At 37.2% G+C, this 23,911-nt stretch overlaps 1 protein-coding gene across 1 annotated transcript in view; it reads right to left on the bottom strand.

The window, feature by feature from the left end:
• The window catches only part of PELI1 (pellino E3 ubiquitin protein ligase 1), a 72,121-nt gene extending 49,463 nt beyond the window's left edge, over positions 1 to 22,658 (bottom strand). Inside the window, exon 1 of the mRNA XM_027865502.1 lies at positions 22,579 to 22,658. The gene's annotated coding sequence lies outside the window, so the exon portion shown is untranslated. The remainder of the gene's footprint in view (positions 1 to 22,578) is intronic.
• Positions 22,659 to 23,911: the final 1,253 nt, after the last annotated feature.

Genomic DNA, 23,911 nt, shown 5'->3' with positions numbered 1-23,911 from the left:
CACCATTTCAGTGCTTCCTCCTTCATATGCTATTAGATTAGATTTTCTTTTTCAAAGTTCTGATCTTGTCACTCCTCTGCTAGTCTCCAATTATTCCTTGTTGCCTATCAAATAATCTTCAACTCCCTTAGCCTGTTATTCACAGTCCTAAATAACATTCCTGGACTATTTGTTATCTCTGGCATGGTACTCCGTGCTTTTCTCATCTCCATGTCTTTGCTCATACAGCGAGTTCCCTATGCCTGGAGTTTATCACCTTTCCTCCTGCCCTTCTTTTCCCCATTGAACATCTACTAAATCTCATTTCAAATGCCACCTCCATGAAGCCTTCTCTGATCAACCCAGGAGGCAATTATGATCTTTCTCCATCCTTCAGCTGCACAGAGCACTTTGTGCCTCTTTTAGATATTGATGTATTACAGTTGTTCGTCACATCCCCTATTGGACTGTAAGCTCCATGAGAATAAGAACTCTTGCAAAGTGTTTTATACAAATATTAGTCATTTATTAAATGTTGAATAACTGTATTTGAATTTCTATAAGCATATTTAAGTTTTATACATTATATTTCCTAGTGACCTTCTCAGTTACTACATTCATTTATCATAAGAAAATCGAAGCAAAGGATCGTGACTGAATATGTTACAATTACAAACAGGATTCTAATTAATAAATTAATCTTTTCATCAAATCTCTTGGCAAGCACAAGGTCACAGACCTTAAAATTAATAAAGATTTTCACATTAAATGAGTTTGTGCAAAAAGTCCTGTTCTGAAAGACATAGTAAAACTCTTACAAGAAAGGTTTATTCTGTTTTGAAATAAGCCAAGTTCTCAAATTCACTGTATTGCTCTTTGCCATTCTCTGTACTAATATGTGGGTAGGTAGAATAAAGCAAGACATTTAGTACAAAATGTTAAGCAGAGGGAAAGTTTTAGACAGCAAAAAACTGTGATGTTAATTTATATTGGCTCAGTTGGAACAATTTTTTCTAAAGACATACAAGTTTAAGCATTTTCATCTATCTCTTGCATTCAATGAATACAGTATTCTCAGAATATAATGAATTCAGCAAAATAATTTATTGAAACTTCAAAATTTTAGCAATTTTTCCTATAAAAACAAGTCTTGTCTAATCCATTTTTCTCAGCACATTCAGAATAAGATATAGATATATTCAATTCTCATTATTATCTATGGTTATGAAAAGTATTTACTTCCTTTATATTTAGAACTTTTATAAAAATTATCCAAGGGAGACACATTTGAAAACACATTATATTAGGAACTTATTTTCAACTGATTATCTGGCATGACAAGTCATTTTTCTGTCCATTGCCAGTTAAAAATAAAATTTTAAAAAGTAGTCGATTTATACTTATGTCTAATTCACAAAGTTGTTTATATGGGTGGTCCTAACACATACACAAAGAATGCTGATATTAGTCTTCTTACACTTTTCCAAGGCTAGTTTTGTAATACTGTAATTTGGGGCAGGGGACACACAATTTGACAGATGGTTTAACTTAATGTATTATAAAGAAATTTTACTATGTTATCCATGCCATTAAAAAAGTTACTAAACAATATAAGGTCTAAAGTACTACAATCTAATTCAAAAAGTTCTACCATTTTTGGTGAAAAGTGATATAGGGTAGAACAACGAACACTGGTCTCAAAGTCATACTTAGATTCAAATCTCAGCTGACATGTGACCCTGAGTATTCAAATCTCAGTTGACATGTGACCCTGAGTAATTCAATCTACAACTCAGAACTTCAGTTTTCTTATCTTTAAAAGTGAGATTGTATCTGTACTACCTACTTCCTAAAACTATTTTGAGAAGAGGGCTTTACAAGTTTTAAAGTGCTATAGAAAAATGGGGCAGCTAAGTGGCTCAATGGCTACAGTGCTGGGCCTGGAGTCAGGAAGACTCATCTTCCTGAGTTCAAATCTGGCCCCAGATACTTACTAGCTGTGTGACCTGGGCAAGTCACTTAACTCAGTTTACTCATCTGCAAAATGAGCTGGAGAAGGAAATGGCAAACCATTCCAGTCTCTTTGCCAAGAAAACCCCAACTGGGGTCACAAAGGGTCAGGTACAACTGAAAACCACTGAACAATAAGGAACAGAAAAAGCGATTTTAATTTTTAAAATGTTTTTAGATCTGCCAGTTTCAAATTAGAATCTCAGTATGTACAGGTATTATTATTACCTACTTCTGATAAATCTCTGCTACCGCTTCATCAAAGTGAGAAGGGTTAAGAATCTTCTTCAAGCAATAAATCAAATTGTCTTATTTTCATAATATAATGTGTAGTTTCATTCTCACGTGAGGTGAAGACCAGACTATACCACAAAACTAACAAACCTTGTTCTTAATAGACTATTTCTGCATGAGGGGCCTGTGGTAAGTAATTATATGCTAACATATCCTATTGGTAAAGGCTTAAACACGAAGGCCTATCACTTTGTTATAGAGTCCTTTTCTATTAAAACAAACATCAAATAAATAATTATGAGACAGGAAATGGCAGAAATAACATTACACATGTAGTATATAGTGCTAAGAACTGAAGAAAAGAAACATTTGTTCTATGTTTGAGGACAATTTAAATTTCTTTTTTCAAAATTTACTCTTACTTTCAGCTTTCTTTAACCACTAACTATGCCTTCTTTTGAAAAGGCAAATAAAGTTGAAATGACCAATGAGGGGACAAATGATGACTCTATCAAGGATATATTTATCCATCTCTTTAGTTATAAGCTTTTATAATTCTGCAGGTATTAAATATTAACCAAGAGGAAACCAGTATGACTTCTTTCTACTATGCCAAGATATAGTCTTTTTAAAGACCTAAATCTATTTTTGGGGTAGTGGGAAGGAAGGTATGATATCACCACCTGGACAACTGGCATTTTTCATGCACTTAATTTTTCCTATAAAAACTGTTTAACGGATTGCTTTTAAGTAAAGACAGCCCTGAGGCCTGCTCACTGATTGATGAATCCTCGCCTGGGATCACCATATCCTAAGAAACCCCAGTCACACAATTCACCACCAGCTTCCCTTTCTGTCTGCACCACCTCCACACCAGCTGTCTTATCCCCTGATAGGCACCCCCCTCTTCAGCTCCCTGTTAAGTTTTGGCCCCCCCATGTGAATGTAAACTAGAAGGGACTGTCTTGTTCCCTTGTTTTTATACCCCTAGCACTTAGTACACAGTGGTCGGCACATTGAAAGTGCTCAACAAAAGCTTTCATCTATCTCAGTTGAATCTGATTACCTGTGTAATCGTGGGCAAGTTATTTATCCTCCCTAAGCCTCAATTTCCTCATCTGTAAAATGAGGCGCAAAGGCTGAATCTGAGGTCCCATCCGGCTTTAGATCTACGACCCTACATTCTCACTAAAAGGCCATGTACGTGGGGCTTGACTCAATCGGCACACTACTGCTGAATGGGAGTTTCCGAAGGACTTCACCTTCAACAGGGCTTCCCTGTTCCATCTGGATCTTGAGGAGAACATCCTTCATGATAATGCTAAGTGGCGCTGTCAACAGAAGTTCCCTAAGTGACACAGTCATGAATCGGATCCAATGGACAGTGACTGCGGTAAAGCAAATATTTAATAAAACACTGTGCAAATGGGATCAAATTTGAATCCACTAGAATCAAAATAACATGGGTGCAAACTTTCATCTTCACTATTAACTGACCTAAGTTCATGAAACAGATTGTGTTCTCATGCTGCTAGCTAGGCTGCATCTGAATGTGAAGCATGGAAATTCAAAGTGAAACAATTTTGGAAGTTTAAAGTGCCATTACATCTGTTATGTTTCTCAGTGTCATTCATTTTGGTAACTACAACAAATTAAGCTAGTTTCCAAAAACACTTCAACTCTAAAAAATGGAAATAACTAAAAATGGTTATAGATAATATTTATAACGTTCAACAACGAAATTTAAAATTGTCAATTTCTTATTGTTTGTAATTTTTTTAAATGAAATAATATCTCTTTATAACCAATTTGAAGAGCAAATCAACTGGAATTGCTGAAACTAGCATAAGCAGAGACAACTGAAACTGATGAAGTACTGAAGTACAGGGAAATAAGTACAAAGCCCAAATCCAGAAAATAAAATCTATATTTATCATCAGAATTCTCAAGCACTGTTGCAGATGGAGGAAAAAAAGGTGGTTGTGTTGGTTTCAATAGAGGATCACTGAGAGATTTAAAGAAGGAAGGGCCGGCCCTTAGAAGTCACTAAGTTTAGCCCTTTCATTAAAAAAAAAAAAAAAAAAAAAGTATTTTTTCCCCAATCTCACACCAAGACAATTTTAAGCATTCATTTTTTTTTTTACAAGATTTTGAGTTCCAAATTTTTCTCTCTCCCTCTCCTCTTCCAAAAATGGCAGGCAATTTGATATAGGTCATACATGTGCTATCATATAAAACATATTTCCATATTAGTCACAGTTGTGAAAGAAGAAACAGATCAAAAGGGGAAAAAAAACCCTCAAAAAAGAATAAAGTGAAAAGTATGCTTCGATCTCCATTCAGAGCCCATCAATTCTTTATTTGGATGTGGATAGCATTTTCCCTTTGTACTTGCCTTGGATCACTTTATGGCTAAGAAGAGCTGAGTCAGTCATAGCTGATCATCACACAATACTAGTGTACTGATACTCGTGTGCAATGCTTTCCTGGTTCTGCTCATTTTACTTTGCATCAGTTTGTGCAAGTCTTTCCAGGTTTTTCTGAAAGTTGCCTGCTTGTCATTTCTTATCGCACAATAGTATTCCACTACATTCATATACTACCGCTTGTTCAGTCATTCCCCAATTGATGGACATCCCCTTGATTTCCAATATTTTGCTACCATGCAAAGGGCTACTATAAATATGTTTGCACACGTAGGTCCTTCTCCCTTTTTTATGCTCTCTTCGGGATATAGACCTAGTAGTGGTATGCATAGGTTTGGATGCCCTTTGGGCATAGTTCCAAAATGGTTGGGTCAGTTCACAATTCCACCAAGAGTGCATTAGTGTCCCAATTTTCCCACATCTTCTCCAACATTTATCACTTTCCTTTTTTGTCACATTAGCCAATCTGATAGGTGTGAGGTGGTACCTCAAGAGTTGTTTTTTAATTTGCATTTCTCTAATCAAAAGCAATTTAGATCACTTTTTCATATGCCTATAGACAATTTTGATGTCTTCATCTGCCTGTTTATATCCTTTGACCATTTATCAATTGGAGAATGGCTTGTATTCTTATAAATTTGACTCAGTTCTCTACATATGTGAGAGATGAGGCCTTTATCAGAGATATTTGTTGTAAAGATTGTTCCCCAGTTTTCTGTTTTCCTTCTAATCTTGGTTGCATTGGTTTTGTTAGTGCAAAAGTCTTTTCATTTAATGTAATCAAAATTATCTATTTTATGTTTTGTAATGCTCTCTATCTTGTTTGGTCATGAACCTGTAACTCACTTAACTTCCCCTTTAAAAACTTGGATGCTATACCACTTAGTGCAGTATGGATATTACTTTTACAGTTCCTTTTTAGCAAGATGTAGTTTCCTTCCTTATGTCTTTTAATTAGGTCTATTTTTGCTTTAGCTTTGTCTGAGATTAGGATTGCTACCCCCGCTTTTTTTGACTTTTGCTGAAGCATAATAGATTCTGTTCCAACCTCTTACTTCTACTCTGTGTCCATCTCCCTGCTTCAAGTGTGTTTCTCATAAACAACATATTGCAGTATTCTGGGGGTTTTTTTTTTTTTGGTCACACAGCTAGTAAGTGTCAAGTGTTTGGTCTAAGGTCAGGATTTGAGCTCAGGTCCTCCTGACTTCAGGACCGGTGCTCTATCCTCCGAGCCACCTAGGTGCCTTAAGGATTCTGGTATTTGATTCACTCTCTGCTACGCACTTCCGTTTTATGGGAGAGTTCATCCCATTCACATTCACAATTATTATTACTAACTGCGTATTTCCCTCCATCCTATTTTTCCTCCCGTTTGTCTTCTCCTTTCACCCTTTTCTTCCTCAACAGTGTTTTGCTTCTGTCTACCCTTGATCTGCCGCCTCCTCTGTCAGTTCCCCCACCCCCTTTTATTTAATCTCTTCCTCTCCTACTTTCCTTCTGGGTAAGACAGATTTTTATATTCAACTGACTGTGCACACTATTCCCTCTTTGAGCCAATACTGATTGAGAGTAAGGTTCAAGTGGTGCCCATTGCCCACCTTCCCATCTTTCTCTCCATTGTAATAGGTTTTTCATGCCCCTTCATGTGAATTTGCCCCATTCTACCTCTCCCTTCTTTCTGCACCCAGGATATTCCTCTTTCTCATCCCTTATCTTTTTTTATATCATTCCCTCCAATTCATCTTATACCTGAAACCTGTCTATGTATATTCCTTCTAGCTGTACTATTAGTGGTACAATTTTTTAAGTATCATCTTTCCATGCAGGAATATAAACAGTTCAGCTCCAACAAATCCCTTATGTTTTCTTTCCCCCTTCTACCTGTTTAGGCTTCCCTTAGATCTTCATATTGGAGGTCAAATTTTTTGTTCAATTTTGGTCTTTTCCTTATGAAAGCTTGAAATCTTATTTTATCGAATGACCATTTTCCCCCTTGAAGTATTATGCTTAATTTTGCCAGGTAGGTGAGTCTTGGTTATAGTCCTAGCTCCTTTGCCTTCCAGAACATCATGTTCCATCACCTCTGATCCTTTAATTCTACAGCTGCTAAGTTCTGTGTAATCCTCATTGTGGCTCCCTGACATTTGAATTGTTTCTTTCTGGCCACTTGCAGTATTTTTTCCTTGACCTGACAGTTCTGTAATTTGACTATAATGTTCGTTGGAGTTTTTATTTTGGGATCTCTTTCCTGAGGCGATCAGGGGATTCTTTCAATGCCTATTTTGCCTTCCAGTTCCAGGATATCAGGGCAGTTTTTCCTTCACAGTTTCTTGAAAGATGCTGTCCAGATCCTCCTTCTTCCAGAGGAGTATATTGGGAGCAGAAGGAAGGAAGAAGTAGAATGGGGTAAATTATTTCATACGAAGAGGTGCAAAACACCTATTGCAATGGAGGGAAAGTGATGGTTATGGCTTTCAGGTAGTCCAATGATTCTGACATTGTCTCTCCTGGATCTGTTTTCCAATTAGCTGTTTTTCCCAAAGGTATTTTACATTTTCTTCTATTTTTTTTTATTCTTTTGAATTTGTTTGATTTATTCTTGATGTCTCATAGAGTCTTTAGCTTCCACTTGCCCAATTCTAACTTCTAAGGAGTTGTTTTCCTGGATTAGCTTTTGTACTTCCTTTTCCATTTTGCCAATCGCATTTTTTTTTAAAGCAGGCTTGTTTTTTTTAATATTATTTTTTTTGTGTGTGAGGCAATTGGGGGTAAGTGACTTGCCCAGGGTCACACAGCTAATAAGTGTTATATGTCTGAGGTCGGATTTGAACTCAGATCCTCCTGACTTCAGGGCCGGTGCTCTATCCACTGCACCACCTAGCTGCCCCTCCAATCGCACTTTTTTTTCCCATTTTTTTTTTTCCTGTTGGGTAATCGCACTTTTTAAGTTGTTTTCTTCAGTGGATTTTTTTATCTCCTTTTCCATTTGGCTAATTCTGCTTTTTAAGTAGTTGTTTTCTTTTTCCAGGCTATTGATTCTTTTTTCATAATTCTCTTGCATCACTCTCTTTCCCCAATTTTTTTTTGTACCTCTCATATGATTTTTAAGCTCCTTTTGGAGCTCTTCCATGAGTTCTTTCTGGGCTTGAGACCATTTCCCGGTTTTTCTCTGGGGTTATTACCCCTCCTCATCCAATAAGATTTAAGATCCACCCCCAAGTCTTTGGTATCCCCCTCCTAACGTAAATTTCATGAGAATTTTGCTTTATCAATATCCTCAAAACTGATCTGGCTCTGTATATACTTGGTCTGGTCTTTGCTTAGGTATTCCTCAATGCCATTTCTATTTCCTCATACAGCACACTAGGGAGTATGGCTGGCCATTCAACTTTCTTTCCCATCCTAGCTGAGCTTCTGATTTTCTGGACTGACAATGCCCCTGAGCCCAGGACCTTCATCCCTTACAAGCTGCACCCCACTTCCAGCTCTCCTTTGTGTGTTGTCTTTCCTTATATTAGATTGTAAGTTTCTAGACTAGAGGACAGGAATCATCTTTTTTTGGCCTATATTTGTATCTCTAGAGCTTGGCACATTGCCTGGCACATAGTAAGTGCTCAATGAATCCTTACTGCCTGCCTGTAATATTAGAGCTTAAATGTGATAGTTTTATTATCATAGATGGAGAAGTTAGTTATAGAAAGTATAAGATATCTTTTCACTTTTTTAATCTGTTCATTGTTCTTTGAGTTTTATCCTTAAATGCCTTCAGAATTAGAATTATTTGACTTGGTTGGGTCATATATATATACACACACACACATACATACCTACATACATATACATAGACACATAAAAGACTGTATTATTCCGAGTCACAGAACACCATAATTTTTTAAAGATTTAAAGTTGAAGGGGTAAATGGAGAGGCATACCTATATATAATGAATACTTTTCTTTAATAGAAGCTTTTGACTTCTTTCGGACTCATGAACTATTTCCAAAATAGTTTCACTTTCCTTCCCTATGGCCTTGCTAGAAGTCACCCAACATTAAAGTAAATGGTGATGTAAGGTTTTATTAAGTTCTCCATACCTTTTCATCCTGTGTGACAGATATTAGTACATAAGCTGCAATTACCATTAGGGTAGTATTTTTGCAGATGCAGTGCTTATCACAAGCACTGTAATATAAGATGCCTAAATGTACAATGAAGGTATGCTTATTGCTGCCTTTTGACAAATAAGAAAGTCACTTCTACTAGTTTACTCATTCACCTCTCCATGAAGAGCCCGTAAAACATCCTTCCATTTACTAGCAACTTCTTTTCGTCTTCGGTTTGCTTTTACAGTGACAATTCTGATTACATCTACTCATTGGTCGCTGTACAAGATTTCACATTTGGAGTACCAGAAACTAAGTTAATGTTTACAAACAGTTTGGTGTAAGTCTCATTAGTTTTTCTACTACTTCAACGTTATAAATGTAAATATGAAAATGGGCTGCCTAGGACCTAAGGTCATTTTGTATTTTTTCTTTGCTTCATAGATTATTACAGTTAAAGAATTCCTCACTAAATGCCCCCAGCTTACTGTGACAGCCTTTACGTACTTAGCCAGGCACACGGGCCCTCAAGAAGCTGTTTGTTGCTAGAGGGTATTACTGGAAGCCTTTCCAGCTTGGTAGAACCTATTAAAGTTTATACTCCATATACTTCAACTCCTACCACTCTGCTACCTATGCTTGCCTTGGACAAATATTTAACCTCTCTGAGCTTCAGTTTCCTCATTTATGATATGAAAGGTCTTTTCCAGTTCTAAATCTACAGTCCTGTGATCTAGCACTTGGGAAACCAGGCATCACTATACACGATGTATTAGAAATTGGACTGTGTGAACTTCATACTAAATACTTTTCTTTTAATCCAAGACTCAACAGAATTGAGCTTATGCAATTATCAATAAAAATTTTTACCCTCTATTAAGATCTTGAAGCAGTTTCTGTTGTTCTCTGAGAAAAAAAAAAAAGCTTTCAGTTCATCTGTCTGTAACTTTACCTAGAATACAGAGGCAGGTCTAAATCATACTTGTTAACTGACTGTGGGCAAGTGCTTACAGCCTCTTTGAACCCTGGTATCATCATCTTTACAATGTGTTGCTTAGGATAATAACCCTCATGTAATTATTTATTTCATAGGGTTGTTAAGAATATCAAATAAGATGAGGACCAAATGGTGTGTGTAAAGTACTATATACATGCCAGTTGGGAGCTGATGTCTGAAAATTACATTACCTTCAATACCATGTGTATTGTAATTCAAATATAAGAAGCCTGAATAGATAAAACATCTCACTTTCACATATTACTTTTCTTGCAACACTATAGAAAAAATAGATTAACCCTATTTCACAGAAAGAAACTGAGCCTTAAGACATGCAAAACAAATTGCTCTTGACTGTACACCTAGTGACACTCCAATAGCTTCAGCTAAAATTTAAGTGCTCCAACATTTAAAACTTTATTTCACAAATAATCTTAGTTCTTCTTTGTAGTCAATTGTTTGCCTTATTCCTGGGGAATATTATGAGATAAAATGCCTCAATTTATAACTGCCTAATACACAGCTTTGAACTATGTTCTCTTCCCTTGGGAAATATATTTTAAGTTTTTATAGAACTGCCTTGTTTTGCTGGACATAATTTAAAAATTGCATAATTATAAATTGTGACTAGGAAAGTCATTGTATTTCTCTATGCCTCAGTTTCCTCATCCAAAAAGTGGAGTGGGGTACATTGTGTGTGGCTAGATTATCTCTCAAATCTGAAAGGCCTATAATACATAATCAAGAAATAATTATTATGTAATATTTTAAATCCATACTTGAGATTACTCTATGCAAAGCACTATGCTTGCCTTTGTAAGAAATAACAAAGTGAAACAGTGTAACAAAGGAAATCATGGTCAATATGTTCTAGAAAAATGTTACTGATATACCCTGCAGCTTCATTATAATGCTCTCTGTTTAGTATATACCTTAGGATATGTTATGTTAGAAAATACTACAGAGAAGATCACTGATACTATGCTTCCAGTAACTTTTCCTTCCCTTTCATGAAATCTAAGGAAGTCATCCCTGCTACAGAAAACATGTTCTATCAAAGGATCTAGTGTACTTCATTATTTAATTTGTCAAAAAAAATTCACAATCTTCCCAAATAAAACCACCTACCATAAAGACTTGGCAGTCATGGAACTCACCATTTTTGCTGCATTTTACAATTTTAATCTAGATTCGTGAGTGGTTACTACTCTACCAAATCCAAAATAAGATACTTCAGTTAATAGCCATGAAAAAGGATTTTTCACAATCAACAGAGAATATTCATATCCCTTCAGACTTTATTTCATTAAAACTGTATAGCCATGCCACTGTATAGATCAATAAAGAAGAAACAGGGCCACTACACATGAAAGGCACACTATGTTATGGGTCTTACAACTTTTTCTACTTTCTCCATACTGCCTGTTTGGTGGCACTAATCTGAGATACAGGATATCCTCTCTGGTCACTTACTTTCCCCCATTAGAAAGGAAAAGAAGCCCAGACAAGAAAAACTTATCGTGAGTACACTATGGATACTGATTAACTACAGACTAGTTGCTAGTTGCTAGCATGGGAAACAGAATAGCATCTGGGGACTTCTAGAAACAGATTTCTTTAACTCTTATTTTGTGCTTCACTAAACTGAGATCTTTGTCTTAGATTATTTTAAAAGCTTGTACTAAAATTTAAAAGGATGAAAGCCAGCAGGGACAATTACTATTAGTTAATATTTCATATTTATATATTACTTTAAGATTTGCAACACACTTCCTTCACAGCAACTTGATGAGACAGGTAGCATAAGTTATTAAGTGAACAAAAAAGCCCTTATTAAGAATCAAGCACTATACTAAGTGTCAGGAATACAGAAAAACGAAACAGTCTCTGCTGTCAAGAAGCTCATGTTATAAGGAAGACAATACATGAGAGATTTCAGCTTCAAGTCATATGGAAAGGTCCTCTGGTTGTTAAGATACAGCAGTTAAACAGATGGTGATGTGTATTCTGTAATGTCATTTCCACTGATAAAATCCTGTTTCTGATGTTGAACCATTTCACATGGCAAGGACTTTGGTGGTAAAGACTTTACTTTCCAAGTCTTCAGTAGCCATGACTTCTGACGAAGAGGGAGTACAGTACCTGTAGAAGTTCCTGCCAGTTTACATTTCCAGAGGGCCCAAGCTGACAGTTACAGGAGGAGGGGAGGAGTCAGTGGTGGGCCAAAAACAGGACTGGTGGTCTGAGGTAATGCTGCCACTCCTGGTTGATCAGCACTGGTGTCAGTGGGGGAAGAGAACTCTTTCTCAGAGGGGTTGGTTCTCTCAATGATGGCTAGAGAGCCTGGGTTAATTCCATCAGTGTCTGAGGGAGGTGGCAGCTGAGATGGTGATGCTGGTATGACTTGCTTGGTACACGCTACTGATCACTCTCTCAGGATGCCTTGCTACTTTAGCTAGCCTGCTTGCCCTGTAGGTAGCAGTTGGTTGGTTCTTATCTCCATTGTACAAATGAGGAAACTGAGGCTCAGAAAAGTTAAAAGACTTGCCTAAAATCACACAGTCCAGAGAGCAAAGATATGAATGTAGGTCATTTCTGACTCAAAGACCTAAACACTACCTTTCTACAATCAAGTATTATTGTGCAGATCATCACACTCTTTTTCTAATATAACAGATTCATTATTTTGGATTGCCAAAGCCTATTCCAACAAGCAAGCTTATATCCTGTTTTCACTTACTAAGAAAGAAGTTATACCCTTCCACACTTAAGAATTTTTTTTTTTTTGGTAATGGCATAGAAAGAACACTGGAGTAAGACAACATCTAGATTCAAATATTGCTTGATACCTACTATTCAATGACCATGGGCAAATCATTATATCCGAATTTCAAGTTTCCTCATCTGTTTAAAAAAAAGGGGGGGGAGGCAGTGACAATAATTATTTCATATTGAAATAATAACTACTTCTGAAGTACCTCCCTATTTCAAAATGCTATTATGAGACTCAAATGAAAACATTTAAAGCACTCTGTAAAACCTTATGTTACTCATTATTGATATTGATGTTCCCTCCAATTACATGCTTTGCTGAAAAAAAAAAAAAAATTGTCCCCAGAGAAGTGAATATCTAGGATTAGATCTAGAATTATTTATTATTATATTTCAGCTACCTTGCTCCTTTCAAAAAAGTGGCATCATATGGAGTCATAATGATCCCACTGATGTAGGTTTGCATTCAATTATGAATTAAGGGTTCATATGAACTTCCTTTACTATTTATCCGTGATGCTATCACTCGAAATATAAATCTTGGTTATCTGAATATCTTATTCCAAGATAAAAAAAGATTAATTCCAAGGGTAGACTTGGAGTCAGAAAGACCTGAGTGCAAATTCTGTCTTAGACACTTGGGCCAATCAATTAGCCTCTGCTTCAGTTTTCCTCAGCTGTAAAGTGGAGATAATAACAACACCGACCTCCTCAGGCTGTGGTGAGGATCAAATGACCTGATATTTGTAAAGCACTTAACACAGTAACTAGCATATAGTAGGCACATAATAAATGCTTGTTTCTTTTCCTGAACAGGACTTCCAAAACTGGGCTCAAATATGTGAGAAACTGAGGATGCCAACAGAGAGGAAGAATTTTCTATATGTAATTGTATCTTTTAAGCTTACTCAATAAAGAACTGTAAAATAAACTTCACTTAAAGACAGAAACTATAAAAAATAGGCTAATAGGAAACTTCTCAGCATTTATAAGCCCTATGGTAAAAATATACCTGCAAGAATGTTCAAAGCTACTAGTGAGTCCATAACCTCTAATTTGTATCACTATGATCAATCATCTATGATTCAGCTTGTTTTCCGAAAATTTCACTTCAATGTGAGCTTTTCCATTTGACAATCCTTCTTTAGAAGTTTTGCCAAGATGTGGAGGCTATGACTCAGGGCTACTAGATGTTAAGAAGGAGGTGATTTCAATTTAAGAAGTGGGTGGGAAATCAGAGGGGGCAAACTGAATCACTAACAGCCTACTCACTTCTGAAACCTAGCAAATGCTTTTCGTGCAAATAATTTTATAAATTCTTTAGTGACAAATTCTTGGTAAATGCTTTAAAACCAGTACTCAAAAAACCAAAATAGGTAACAAATTAATTCAGATACACTATTTCTAAAACAGATAAAAACTAATTACAAGCCAAAAGACTTCTGAGATCATTAGGTCACAGAACTTGTCTGTTAATCAGCTGGGTGAGCGGGCCTCAAAATTCATCAAGGCTGTTTTTGGTCAGGTGATAAAGGAGATAGGCATTAGGTTGGGAACTAATGCACTCTTTTTTTTTAATGAAAATGAGAACAATGAACTATTAAGTTAAAAGGGTTTCAGATAAGGGTGATAGTCCAACCTCTAAGGCTATAGCTTCTAATTTGGAGCTAAGGTATATTACAAAAACCACAAATTCAACAGGTTTTCTCCCACAAAGCTCTGGTGAGCTAGTTTTGTTAACACAGAGGCCAGTCTTCTTTTGATAGTAAATTAAAAGGATCAGTAGGAAGGAACAATTCGAAGAAAAATCAATATTGTTAGCTGTAGTCTAAAATTAAAGTCTGCTTTTGGTGTTTCCAGTACACGCAGTACATTTAAGCTGGCATAAACCCAGAGGAACACAAAGTACTTAGGAATATTGTCTGCCAAAAGCCAGAAATATAGCACTTAGGTTTTGAAGAACAAACAAAGCACCTCCAATTGTTTCTCTTCACCCAATGTAGTGTTAATGAACATAATCAAGGTGATCTTTTTGAGAGACAACGAAGTTTGAATCAACTGGCATAAGAGGTATTAGACTGAGCACCCACTGGCTGGCAAAGAATCAATGTTAATCATTTCATAATTCACTCCCATGGTAGGCAAGGTTAGGAACACCTGTTAAACTTCACTACAATACAGATATTTTTGTCCTCTCACCCCTAAACATCAAACAGATAGATACTTAACAGTTCAGACACATGCAGCTTGTTCTATGGTCAGATTACCATTTAAGATGATAGCAACTGTTTAACATTATGCAAGAAAGGTGACAAACAGAGCAAAAAATGACAGCCAGCTCTGAAATTCAGCCAGGCAGCTAATTCAAATGTACTTTTGCCTTAGATAGTTTATTTAGATATGGTTCCACTGGAAAGCAAGATTAGAGCACCATCAGCTACCTTCTATATATAGACTATTTCTCAAATCACTAAATTAAGAAAAAATGGATTATATATTCCAAATACACGTCTGCCAGTCACCAAGTTGATAGAGGACACAATTTTTGCAAAAATTTCTGAACCATAAAGAGTAAAAAAAGATAAAAGGAACAGCAAGAGGTAAGAACTAGAAAGGTGAGAGAAAAAAAGGAAGGGAAGGTATTCTGGTGTTATAACCAACTATTAAAACTGAAGATTAATGATTTTAAAATCTCCCAAATGAGGGAGAAGAACTCTAAATCTCTGCTGTCATTTTACTGAATCAGGGTGTAGCATGAAGTGAAAGTCTCTGCCTCTAGATCCACTAAACACAAAAGAGGCAGCAGCTGGAACACAGTGGGAAATAATGGTTAAGGTGACAACAGAAGAGAACAAAAGCTACAAGTAGTGACCTAGAGGAGGACAGGGTATGAAATTATACGTTGAGTTTAATGGACAGATTGTAGAGAATCACCTGGAATCTGAAATTAAATCCCGGAGAGCTCTAACAATCAAGCTAGACTTTTAATCAGCTAAAAACTGAGGGTATCCAATTGGGCTTTATGATGATCAATATATTTAAGTACACATAAAAGTATATAGTGTCTTTATTACTTTTTTCGCCAATCTCCTTTCCTCAGTATATGTAATAAAGATAGTATCTGGTCACGTAAGTTCAGGAAATCCAAGTTATTAACAAGAGATCTGTCTGGAAGGCTGCTACCTTATGGGACACTAAGTCTTTTCTAAAAATGAGCCACCATATACTATTGTCACCATCACTGTCTACAGGACTTCAAAATCCACTGTGAAAAAGTACTACTCTTTATTTTATAGATGAATAAAGCATATAAGTTATCTTGATTGTTCAGACTCTCAGAGCTAACAGGAAAGCCAGGAATTGAACGCAAGTCCTGTGTTCCATGCTAACTGGGCAGTGTTCAATGGACATTAAGTAATTCAGTCTATAGCTCATAAACTAAATAACAGCTAGCATTCATATAGCGCTTAAAGTCTGCAAAGCATTTTACATATATTATCTCATTTAATCCTCACAACAATCCTTTGAGGTAGATACTATTATCTTCATTGAGGGAGGTTAATTGACTTGCCCACAGCTCCACATCTAGTAGGTAAGACTGAGGCAGCATGTAAACTGAACTCTAAACATTACATCTAACAACTATCAACAAAATCTTACTGTTATTGAAAAAGATTAAGGTAGAAGTCGTATTAAATGTTGACCTAAACTGGATTCTTTATTCTATACTGTTTAGATTTTATTATAAAGTTGCTGTTACCAAAATAATAAAATAAAATAAAATAAAATAATTACTAATTGGTGGCCGATGTTTGGTAACATGCTTCTACAAACTCAACTTCGCTGGTCGTCCAACAACAAATACAAAGTACACCATTATTAGCTCGGTACCTGAAAGGTTTTCAGCTGGGCAGGATCTACAAGCACTTCTATTCCCCCTGTCTTTGTCTTTTTAAAATCCAGGGACGTTTCCCTACCAAAATGAAGTACAGTTGTAGGACATCAGTGTTGCTTTCAAAACTACTCTAAATCTCATTAACTTCCTTTAAATCAGGTATTATTATTTGGTAAATTACTTTTTAGTCATGTATGTATATTTGTACATACACATAAAGGATGTATAAAAAATATAAAGCATCCTTTCTTTCTTTGAAAAACGGCAAAGTAACATGGTATAAATGATAAGTTCAATTTTTTTAGGGTAGAAAAAGATATTTTTAAAAACACATGGGGGACCCGATTAACGAAAGTTGGAAACTATGAGTGAATCCGTTTCTTTGCAAAATACAAAAACATAAAAAGCGGCAGGGCATGTACATGCTGGCACATTGCTTCCAAACTTCTCAAATAGGTCCAACTGATCTAATACTAATAAACAATTTTTCTTTTCAAGAAATAAACATTTTCTCAAATTAACTAAAAAAATCTGGAAATGAAGTATAGATATAGTATAAAGACCTGAAACCACCATTTATCTTTATCCCTATGATACCTAAATCATAGAGCTTTAGTTTTCCCATCTGTAAAATGAAAATATCTACATTAACAAAAGAATTTTGGAATGAATAATACTATAAAATGCCCACTTAGAAGAAAAGTGTCATATGAATTTATGAAAGCTCCATTTCTTCAGGCTTTAAACTCATGACATAACAAATCTATCTGGAGTACCTTTGCTTTGCATACTTGAATTTTTATAGATTGTAGCTACAGAATAATACAATTTTAAAGAATCATATCGTGGTTTTTCCAAAAGAATGTTGTAATCTTCAAGACAATCATTTTGGAAGGCTACATCATTATTCCAACAATGCTGCCTCCCCTTGAAATAGTTTTGGAACTTCTCTTCTGTTAAGGACTTTTAAATCTGTGGAGGTCTTCATTCTTTGACAGCAAATTTGATTTTTGAAAACAGCTAAGGGTTTTTCCAGAATCATGTCTGATGAAATAGGTGATTTTGCTACTGTTACCAGCTTTAGTTAAAAACACTAAGGAGCAATATGACCAGCTTTTTTCCTGTGGTTTCCAAGCTGGCTCTAAAAGCAATTTTAAAAGAGAATCCCTAAACACATTTTTAGTAACATTTTTGGGAGCAGCTTACAGTCTCTCAAGGGCAATGTTCATTTGCACATTTTGTTTGTTCTTAAAAAAAAAAATCTTTATAAGTAGCATTCCTTCTGCTAACAAAAACTTGCTGCTTTTAGTCACTGAAATTTAGCTGTGATCTAACCAAAACACTATACCAACTATATATACGTTGTTAGTAACAGTTAAGTACTCTATAGCCTAGTTCAGGGAGGAAAGCCATAAACAAGCATACAACAACTACAAGTTGTAGTGGATAATGGGAAATTGGGGAACTGACATTTTTAGAATCAGCAACTTCTCTTAGGAGGAAGATTACAAAAGAAAAATCGGCTACAAATTCATTGAAAAAGAAAGTCAATTATCTTTCTTGAGGCTGCGTGTGTTCAATTCTAAATTTAAAAAAAAAAAAATCACATTCCAAATGTTTAGCTTAGCTGGATGATGCTGATGAATACCACAGTTTCCCCCCCAATTACAGTCATCAACATCAGTTTTCCTTCTAAAATGATTTGTGATGTAGGACTATTACAGGAGTTAATATTATATAGACATGGCTCTTTTATTAAGCTTGTCCCAATATTGATGACAGCAAGCAAAGCATCATGGCATTTGGAAAAATAATCAGATTCTTCCAATTCTTGGAATTTAAAATTAATTTCTATTAGTGTTACCCTACATTACTGTCTTCTTTCTTGTTAGTTTATATCTGTAGGTAACTATGTTAAATGAAAGGCTTTAATCAAATGTTCAAAGGTTATAGATAACTTGAAACTAACAATAATAATTTCATTGTAGAGAAACTTTGTAAATGCTCACATTCCTTGAAGAAATGCTAACAGGTGACAATCATATAGGGTTTCACATACTGAAATACATTCTCATCTGAGCATCAAAGACCTGTGAGGTAGGTAGTTATAAATGTATCACTATCCTATTTTTACCGGTAAGGAAAGTGAGGTTGAAGTAACTTGCCAAACAGCTGGAAAGTGAGAGGTTGGATGTGAATGAAGTCTTTCAGACTCTAAAGTTTTATTAAACCCAATAGCACCAATTAACAGTACCCTGCTTGCAAATTTATTCAAACAACAAATATCTGAGTGCTTTTATTTACTATACTACTGTGCCAGGTAAATAGCAGTTAGGCATGAGTATTGTATAAGATCATGTGTAATATCAGAGAAGTGATGTGTTCTGCCCAAAATAACAAGAAAAAAAAAAAAAAAGGTAGTGGCATGTCCTGAAACCATAACCATGTCAATGACCCTTATTTCTTCTAAAGGCCTAATATAAAATCAGTTTAGGAAATATTTTGCCCCAGAGTTCAAACTTGGAAAAAACAAAACACCAGAAGTCCCAATCCTAGAAAAGTATTATTTCTATTTAGTTTTGATGTAAGATACAATAATAGAAGACCTGAAAATTTTTTTTGTTAGCTCTGCAGCAGCAAAGTATAAAATGTTAAACAAAAGCATGTAATCTCAACAAATGTGGCTTATACCAAAGTGTTCCATAGAAATTATTCTGTGGGTCTTAATTCAGAATGCTATCACCCTTATTAAGTAAGAAATAATTTAGAGGTTTAAAAAAAGACATTTTGCTTAAAACAAATAATTTAAGGGAATCTTTATTATTTTGAGAACTTAAAAATCATGATTTTCTATCAGCAACAACTTTGTTTTCCCTTTCTCCTTTCCTCATATTGGTCTCAAAACTTTTTTTTTTTTGCTATTGCTTTCCCCAATTAAGAAATATTAATTAACTGCCACTTTGGGAATAATTTCTCAAAAGAAACCCTCAACAAAATCCTATTACCTGCTTTCATATCCCAAAATGATTTTTTGAGAATTTTATAATAAAACAATGTAAACAAAAATAATTCTTAATGATAGCTCATATTTAGAAATGCTCCAAAGTTTACAAGTTGCTTTCCTCCCAACAACTCTGTGAGGTATTCCCATTTTACAACTGTTTTTTGATGAGGTTAAGTGACATTTAGTTTCACAATGCTTATAAAAAAATTCTCAAGCAGGACTTGAATTCAAGTCTTCTGACTCTAAGGCGAAGTCCAGAACTCTCTCTTTTTTAAAAAAACCACATCACATTATTATGACAAGGAACACACACACACACACACACACACACACACACACACACACACACAGACACACACATATCTGCGCTATGCTTCAGTAGTTATCTGTATGAACAGGTTAAGAACCTAACCTTCAGGCTTTGTCTATTTTACCAGCTATCAAAACTTAATGTCTGCTTGAAAACAATGGCTGTTCATAAAATACATCTGCCTATCACTTAAACTATCCAACAATCACAATCTAGAATATTCTTCAAATGACAGCATACACATTTCCAACAAGCTGAATGGAAGTTGAAGTACACTCACAAAACAGCTTTGGTCGTATTTAACAGTGTCTGACCCAATTCTTCCACATGTATTTTCTTCTCATTCCTTTAGACTCTTTTGTCAGTGTAGGTATGAATCCAGAGAGTAAAGGATAGAAGCTGGGAAATGTGCAAAGATAGGCCCGCCTCAGTCAATGCTGCCTCCTGACTTTGGACTCCAGTGACCAAGTAAAGAGAATGTTCAAGTAGCTTCTTTAGAGGACAAAGGGTCCATGATAAATCTCATTTGCTAATCTGACAGAGCTATGTAAATGTCAACCAACAGTATAACCACTTAACTGATGATGTTAAGGAAGGGGAGGGACCCAAAACAAATATGTCTCTATTGGGACAATACATTTCTATCTCATTCTTCAAGTCAAAATAAATGTTAGCATCAACACAATATGTCATTTTACATTAATTCCATTGCTCTTAAATATATTAGTGGCACACTTTATTCTTTAAAAAGGTGGTAAATTTCTTGGAAGACACATTACATTTACTTCAGCACAGTATTTCACAAATGCTACTTTCTTCCCACACCCAAAGTCCTGTTTTGTTTGTTTTTAATCCAAGATCTAACTAGAGTACGGAAAAGGATGCAGTTTGTTATTCTGATAATCCTCTCTGTACAGTTCCTAATGACTAACTTTTACTTTTAGACAATCAGTCAATATATAAGTTTGGTCTGAGGGGCAACAGGCTGGAACACAATTCATAGCAGCACCCTATGATAGGGGACACCTATGCAAGTAACAATTAATTTCCTTAATTTACAATAAAGTACTTTACACTTGTTATTGTGATGGTGATAATTATTCACAGAAACAGGAAACAAGCCACAGAGATAATGCATTAAATTTAAAGACATTTCTAGTAACTTTCAACTTGCTCAACTACCAAAATAAAAATGAACTCATGAACAGGCTATTAAAAACAGTCATAAGCATTCACAGGTTAGCTTATGACACCGGACAAGATCAGGCTGTGCAGATGAATACAAACTATTTAAAAAAAAAAGAAAAGAAAAATTGTATTTGTATAAAAGAACATAACATTCTGGAGATATACATCTATTCATCCTAAGAAAACAAGATGTCTTATCTGAAAGAAATAAAAAGGAGTATTACAAACTGGAACAGAACAGTTAAGACAGCATCCTTAAAATTTTGAGAAGTTCTAACAATGCTTTCTGGGCCACTTTTTGAAACAAACGTTCAACTGCTATGAAACCAAATGATAACACTTTGCAGAGCAGGAAAAAGTCAACAGACTTTGAACAATACCAGGTAGCTGACCTTTTAAGTATCCAACAAGAAGCACAGTGCCTTCCTTATACAGGCCTTCTAAAATATTTACAAACATATTATTGTTGAATGGCTAAAAAGTGCATTTGAGTTTGAGGAGGTATTAAAATTATTTAAAGATCTAACTCAAGTTTTCTACAGAAATCTTAAATAAAAAAAAAATTAGGCTGCCCACCAAAAACAAGTATATGGTTCACAATACTTCTCTAGGTTTTAGCCAAGAAAGAGTATTAGTGAAGAAATCCTTTAAGGTGTTAAGAGCCAAGTCTCATAAGCAGTAGTACTGTTTTAACTAACTACCCAACAATTACCAAGACTAATAGACTTCAGTTGACCTACAAGTAAAGTAGGTATATTTACCTTCATCCCAGGGACCTCCTCAGAACTGAATTATTTGAATTATTAAGTGCTCTGAGATTTCTCCAGACACCACACAAGTTTCATGCAACTCATCAATTACAGGGCTTCTCCAGAGCCTCAGTATACCCACCTACAAAACGGGTCTATACTCTTCCCCAGCAGGAGTGCTAGAAGGCGTAATTAATTAGTATTTGTAAAGTGTTCTGAGATCCAGAGATGAAAGGACGCCCGAGAGACACGCTGAGATAATGACAATAATCATAATAATAAAAAAAATTACTAAGTTGGGAGTCGGCGTTATGTAAGGAGAAGGGAGGAGAAAAAAGAACTTATCGAATAACCACAAAAGAAAAATCTGCGTCGCCCCCCCTCCGACTCCCCCAATCCCGTCTCTCCCTTTTGTTTCCCCCTCTTTCCCCACTCGGGCCGGCTTCTTCGGCAGGAAAACACAAGGCCCCGAGCCAGGGGAGCTAAGGTGAGGGGGCGGGGGCGGGGAAGGGGGATGGGGGAGAGAAGCGCAGAGTTGGCGGATGCTCGCCCCCTCCCCCTCCCGGCCGGGGTCCGCGCGGGGTCGGGGAGGGGGGAGAGAAGGGTCTGGGGCCAGGCGGCTCCAGGACAAAGGCACTTCCTCTTTCTTCCCAGGGCTCAGGATGGAGAGGAGAAGGAAACTGTGCTTTATCCGGGGCTCCTTCGGCCTGGGGGGGCCGTAGGTGGGGGGGAAGAGATAAACCGAGCAAAACGCAGCAAGACTCGGGGGGAAGTTGGAGTCTCCCACTCCCACCTCCTCCTCCTCCTCACAAAACCTTTCCTTAATACTCCCCCCCCCAAATGTACAGCGTCCTTCGTCCCCCACTTCCGAAAAGGAGCGCGCGCGCAGCCTCCCGACAGTCGCGATACTCACCGGGCGATCTTCTGTGGTGACTGGGATCCCTCACAGCCCCTCCGCCGACACGGAGAGAAAGAGGAGCTTGGGTTGGGGGGGGGGTGCAGTGAAGCGAGAGACTCGACGGAAGCTCCGGAGTCCTTCAAGCCGCCGCGGGCTTCTCTCAAGCCCGGCGAGCACCGACCGACGAGAAGTTGGCCCCGGAACTGGAGCGACGGAGACCGGCGGCAGAGAGAGAGAGAGAGAGAGACGTGAGGGAGAGAAAAAGAAACGGGGAGGCTCCGGAGCCCCCTGGCGTGGGGGCGATCCCGGCGGGGGAAGAGAACGCACGCACCGCGAACCCGAGCAGCGCAGCGGCGGCGGCGCCCCCCACGGTCCCCCCTCCGCCTCACCCTGCCTCTGGGTCAGTGACACACAGTGAAAGAGAGGGGAGGAGACACGCGGGGGAAGGAGGGAGGAGAATAGGAAGCGGGGGAAGGGTTAAGGGCTGGGGAGGAGGAGAAAAGGAGCCGCGCCGCAGGCCAGATGCCTCTTGGGAGTTGTAGTTTTCGAGCGGAAGGAGGGGGAACCGGGGGAGAAGCTTCACCTCACACAACCCGCGCCACTCTATGCTACTGCGCATGCTTGCCAGCGTTAGGGCCGTCCCCTCTCGTTTCCATGGCCACAGACACACTAGCAAAGAAAGGGTGTTTAAGAATGTTGTTGACTGAGACAAGGCCACTCTTGTTTTGGGGGTTTTCGTTTTTGTTTTTTTCGTTGTATTTTTTTTTCTGGGGAGGTTGGGGACTCCGTCACCCGGGAGTTCTTCGCCGTCTTTTACATCACCCATCCCCTAGGTCCCCCAGGAACAGTTTCTCAGGGAAGCCCCCTTGGTACAGACCTCGCCAGGGGCTCCTGCCTTTGGATCTCTCCACCTTACCCTGGGCTGTCGTCCCACCCACAAATCCCTCTCCCCTCTCTTTCACATCGCCTCAGTCTTAAACTCTTGATTTCTCTGCTCAAGACGTGCAGTCAATAACTGGTGTAAAACTTTCCAGAGCACCACCATGCAGCCAGGAGCCCATACCCCACATTTTTATTACTTCTCAACTCCTTTTGCACCCCACTTTAAGGGAGGTGAAGGAAAACCATGAGTATCACAAGTACTACTGTAAGGTAACCTAAGATACCACTGTTAGCATCAGGTTTGTACAGTTATTTAATTACCAAATCCAGATTTGTTACCATTCTTCATAAGAGCTTTCTTAGATATTTTGTTTGTAATTGTTTGCAGGTTATCCACCCCATTAGAATGTAAACATTTTGAGGGCAGGGACTTTGTTTTACATGGTATTTCCAGGATTTAGCACAG

This window comes from Vombatus ursinus, unplaced genomic scaffold (assembly GCF_900497805.2).
Source record: "Vombatus ursinus unplaced genomic scaffold, bare-nosed wombat genome assembly UNPS02014778.1, whole genome shotgun sequence".
Lineage (NCBI taxonomy): Eukaryota > Metazoa > Chordata > Mammalia > Diprotodontia > Vombatidae > Vombatus > Vombatus ursinus.
This window is presented reverse-complemented; position numbering and strand designations above follow the sequence as displayed.